Raw genomic sequence first — 5,765 nt, forward strand, 5'->3', positions numbered from 1 at the left:
GCTAGGATGTTGGAGATATAGTCTTGGTTTGACAACAAGGACCAACTAGTAGCGACGGCGACAACCATGGCCAAATATCTGCAACAGAGTGAAAAGGCGGCGATACTCCCGGAGGGAGTCGCACCGGAGTACATAGAGCTGCTCCTCTGGGCCATGGAGCAAACAGATTCACTGAATCCGATCGTGAGGGAGCGGTGGTGGGAGTATCGATCCCAGATGGAGCATCCACCAGAGATTGAAGGATCGAGCATCTACAGGGTGCCGTTTGTGAGGGTGTCCTGCCAGAGCGAGCCGGTGGAGTCTTCGTCGACCGAACCCAACTGCAAGAGGAGAAAAGCAGTTGGCCGACGATGCTTCCCCGCCATCATCTCCCTCACCGTTCACATCGTCTCACGGGGCGGCTGTCTGCCGCCGAGGAATAGGAGGGGGCTGCCCCCCCAGCCCAATAGTCGGGCAGGATGTGAATTGTCAGGAGGAGCTTAGGGTTGTCATTATTTGCAGGTTGTGAATTGTGTTTTGTGGTGTGTATTTTGAGAGTACTTTCAGATATGAATGCCTTTTGAATTTCAGATTTGTAGTATTGAGCATATGAAGTATTTTATGAATTCTAGAGATCTATTTTTAGCACTTAAAAATGTAGTTTCATAGGAGTATAAAAGTGCAGACAATGTGATTCTCAGAGAAGAAACTGCAAGTTCAGTTTCAGATAAGAAACTGCAACTTTCAGAGGCAGAGCATTTATATTAACACGGCCTTTTCAAACAGGGTTAACATCATGTTGGAAGTTTTATTAATGGTCGGAAATGGAACTACCAGCCAGTTAACATCATGCTGATCAACATTCATGCATAGCACATCTTCATATGATGCACAGTCAAAATGCCCACACAATGTCGAGTGTGCAGAACACAGAGAAAACGAGGGACGAAGTTTTGGCAAGTGTTGGACGTGGTTTTGGGCTGCCCCGTCTAGGCCTGCTCCCTCCTCCCCGCGGCCAGCTCTGCTGCCGCGCAGGCCTCACCGCCCCACCGTACTCCCATCGCTAGCCTAGCCATCCCTCTACTCACCCACACCTGCTGTTATTCTCCGGCGACGGCAGACAAATGTAACGCCCATGATGCGGCTATATCTCCCACGTGTCGAGGCACGACTTAGAGGCATAACCGCATTGTGGTTTTTTCGCAAGAAGGGTCATCTTCACACAATCCCATGTAATGAACAAGAATGGGATAAAGAGTTGGCTTACAATCACCACTTCACACAATACATAAATAAATTCATACATCAATCAGAGTACACACATAGGTCCGACTACGGAACCGAAAGAAAAGAAGACAACCCCAAATGCTAGATCCCCGATCGTCCCAACTGGGCTCCACTACTGATCAACAAGAACAGAAACAACACAACGAACAAGATCTTCCTCGAGCTCCCACTTGAGCTCAGTTGTGTCACCTGCACTTGTATCATCGGCACCTGCGACTGTTTGGAAGCATTTGTGAGTCACGAGGACTCAGCAATCTCACACCCGCGAGATCAAGACTATTTAAGCTTAAGGGTAGGAAAGGGTAAGGTGGAGCTGCAGCAAGCACTAAGCATATATGGTGGCTAACATACGCAAATAAGAGCGAGAAGAGAAGCAAAGGAACGGTCGTGAAGCTAGCAACGATCAAGAAGTGATCATGAACCCCTACTTACGTAAAACATAACACAAGAACCGTGTTCACTTCCCGGTCTCCGCCGAAAAGTGACCATCACGGCTACACACGCGGTTGATGCGTTTTAATTAAGTCGGGTGTCAAGTTCTCTACAACCGGATATTAACAAATTCCCATCTGCCACATAACCGCGGGCACGGCTCTCGAAAGTTTATACCCTGCAGGGGTGTCCCAACTTAGCCCATTATAAGCTCTCACGGTCAACGAAGGATATTCCTTCTCCCGGGAAGACCCGATCAGTCTCGGAATCCCGGTTACAAGACATTTCGACAATGGTAAAACAGGACCAGCAAAGCCGCCTGATGTGCAGACAAATCCCGATAGGAGCTGCACATATCTCGTTCTCAGGGCACACCGGATGAGCAAGACGTCGTGTTGGCATAGACCCTGGTTGCCCGGGGGGCGCCGGACATCGCTCGGTTTGGACCAACACTCGAAGGAGAACTGGCCCGGGGGGGTCTAAAATAAAGATGACCCTTGAGTCTGCAGAACCCAAGGGAAAAGGGGATAGGTGGTAGCAAATGGTAAAACCAAGGTTGGGCCTTGCTGGAGGAGTTTTATTCAAAGCGAACTGTCAAGGGGGTCCCATAGATCACCCAACCGCGTAAGGAACACAAAATCAAGGAACATAACACCGGTATGACGGAAACTAGGGCGGCAAGAGTGGAACAAAACACCAGGCATAAGGCCGAGCCTTCCACCCTTTACCAAGTATATAGATGCATTAATTAAATAAGAGATATTGTGATATCCCAACATAAACATAATACAACATGGAGCAATCTTCACCTTCACCTGCAACTAACACGCTATAAGAGGGGCTGAGCAAAAGCGGCAACATAGCCGAACAACGGTTTGCTAGGAAGGGTGAAAAAAGGTTAGAGGTTCATGGCAATATGGGAGGCATGATATAACAAGTGGTAGGTAGCGTGGCATAGCACTAGAGCGAACAACTAGCAAGCAAAGATAGAAGTGATTTCGAGGGTATGGTCATCTTGCCTGAAATCCCGCTAGGAAGAAGAATGAGTCCAAGAAGAAGACAAAACGGATGTAGTCGAACGAATCCTCACAACTCCGGAACGAATCCGAAGCTAGCGAGAGAAGCAACCCGGAAAGAAACAAACAACATAGTAAACAACCATCACAGAAACATGGCATGATGCACAATCAAGTATGATGCATGTCCGGTTCAATGAGCATGGCATGGCAAAGTGCAACAAACAACACTACAAATTAAGTGGAGCTCAATATGCAACGAGTTGCATATTGAAGAAACACCACATTTGATTATTTTGGTTAACTCTCGGTTATGTACCCAACGATATTAAATGTTATTTAACATGGCAAGAGATGAAACATAAGTAAACTAACTATTGAGGCAAGTTTAAATGAGGCCGGAATATAACAAATAACAATTCCGGAAAATCCTCATATGCATATTTTAGATTTGGTACTGTTCTGCCCTAAAACATATTTTAATGTTGTTAAACAGCAAAATGAAGTGCACCATGTTAAACTAGGCATTTTTCTACCCCATTTACATATAAAGTTTATTAAATTCCGAGTTACGGTTAATTAGTTATGAAATAAATCATTTTAACATGGCATTTATGCAACTTTAATCAAACAGCAAGTTTAAACATTTTAAACATGGATGAGAGTGGCATATTATGAAAATAGATGAAATTCTAAACATTTTACATGTTTAAAACATTTTAATCCGACGCACAGTTGTTGAGTTATTAAATGCATGAAGAACAGGGGTTTTTCTGTAAAATAGCAATTCACTGGATAATGGACAAAATCACAGACGGGAAAAAACATGATCCAGCCGCATTTGGAGGGGCTGGGGTTCTCACCATGGGCCATGGCCCAGATCGGTGGAGGAGGCTCGCGGGGCGACGCAGGTGGGCTGCCGGGCCAAAGCAGAGGAGCGGCTGGGCCGGATCTGGTGAAGGGGAGGTGGGCCAGGCGCGGGTGGTCGGTCGTAGGACTTGGCGGGGTCAACGCGAGCGAGGAGCAGGACGAGGCGCTGGTTCGGGTGAGCGAAGCAGAGGCACAAGACTTGGCGGGCAGCGCAGATGGTTTCCGGCGAGGGCACCGGTGCTCGGCGACGAGCATCAGGGAGGCAGGAGGCCTCGGGCGCCGGGCATCCACGAGCTTGGGGGGGGTTCAGGGCGCGGTCAACACGAGCAGCGCTCGCGTCCTGAAACTGACGACGCGGGCGGCGACAGCTTCATTCCTCTGCTCGAAGCAGAGACGAGGCCCTGCGGCAGGAGGCGAGCAAGGGCAGTCGGGCGAGAGGAGCCGGGCGGAGGCGAGCCGATCCGGCGGCACGAACGGCAGGGACGGGGAGGACACACACGGCGGCCCCGGACGAGGCGAAGAAGCTCCAGGCGGCGGCGCAGCTCGAAGACGAACTTGGCGCGGGGTCGGGGAGGAGGCCGCAGGTGAGGGAGGCGCTCGGCAGGAGGCGAGGCAGGCAGCGGCGATGGGGACGAGGTGAGGAGGCGCTCGGGCACCTGCCCACTGGATCGAGGGCTCGAGGAGCTCCTCTCCTTTGGTGCTGGACACGCACGGGAGCCGGGAGGGGAGGCGGCTGCGAGCAGTGGAGAGCGGCTGGTGCTGCTCCAGCAGGGAGGTGGAGGCGCACTGGAGGCTCTGGGTCGAGCCTTTGCTCTCCTGAGCAAGGAGGCGGCAGGATCGAGGGGAAGCTGCGGGATGGATGGATTGGATCGATGGGGAAAACGAGGAAGGTGGCGGCGGCATGGAGATTGATGGATGGGACAGCTCCCTAGATTTTAGGGTTAGGCAGATTATATAGGTAGGGGATTAGGATAGGGGTTAACTCGGTCCGTCCGATCGCAAACGGACGATCGAGAAAAAAATAGGTAGGGAGTCCAAATAACAAAACGGAGATATTTAATAGATGTTAGGAGATGATCTGAATGCAACGGTGATGACTGAGCGGGTCGGGTTCGGGACAGGTTTCGGACGCGCGCGAGAAGGGGTTTTGTGCACTGTGCAAAGAGACTCTGGTTTGGCAAGAGGGAAAAATGAAGAACAAGCTTGGTCTCGAAACGGTCAACGAAAGCAAGGGGTGACACGGCAACTACGAGCAGATGCAAGTTTTAAAAAAACAAAGACGGCAACGAAGTGCCGATGCAATTCGAATGATGCGATGATGAATGCAACAAACAAATAAAACACACGACAACAACGAAATAACTGGAAGGCTTCTAGAGCGTCGGTCTCGGGGCGTTACAACACTCCACCACTACAAGAGGATCTCGTCCCGAGATCTAGGATGGCACCGGAGAAAAACGGAAGAGGAAGAGAAGAGGTAAAGCTAAGTTGCTTCTTTGACAAACGAGTGAAACCACGGACCTTGAGAGGTTGAACAAATTTAAAGAGAGAATGCAATGGAATGAACGAGATTGCAAACACTCCGTTATCAAAGAGGAACAGGGAACATTGCGAGAACCTTGTAGGTTGAAAGACAAACAAAAATGGTTACGATGGACAAGAAGTACATGCAAGCACTCCGGTTGAAACGAGATGTATAAGGAACGATAAAGATCAATTATGACAACACTCCGGTTAAAACAAGATAGATAAGGAATAAGAGTGATATAATTTGGGCAGCACTCCGACTGTAAATGGAAGGAATTGAACATGAATTTTACAAGATGAGAGGATACTTAAAGAAATCAATAGCACACTGCCTCCAGAACTATTGAAAGAATGGCACAATGGGTCAGAAAGATTTCAGATAGCACTCCGGTTGAGAAGGGACGCAAAACTTGACAGAATGGGAAGAACTTGAAAAGAGGGCACGACACTCCGATTGGAAATGGATAAGCACGAAAAGAACACGGTCCTCACACACCGAGAAGATGAGTGAAGAGAGCAACATCACAATGCCTCCGGAAGAAATAAATAATAGAAGATAGATCCTTGGAATAAAGAATGGAGAAGAAAATGACAACTTCTGCCACAAATGAGCTTGGAAATCATCCTTCCAAGAAGGTTATAACGAAGTTGTTG

This window comes from Triticum aestivum, chromosome 1D (genome assembly GCF_018294505.1).
Source record: "Triticum aestivum cultivar Chinese Spring chromosome 1D, IWGSC CS RefSeq v2.1, whole genome shotgun sequence".
NCBI classification, from domain to species: Eukaryota; Viridiplantae; Streptophyta; class Magnoliopsida; order Poales; family Poaceae; genus Triticum; species Triticum aestivum.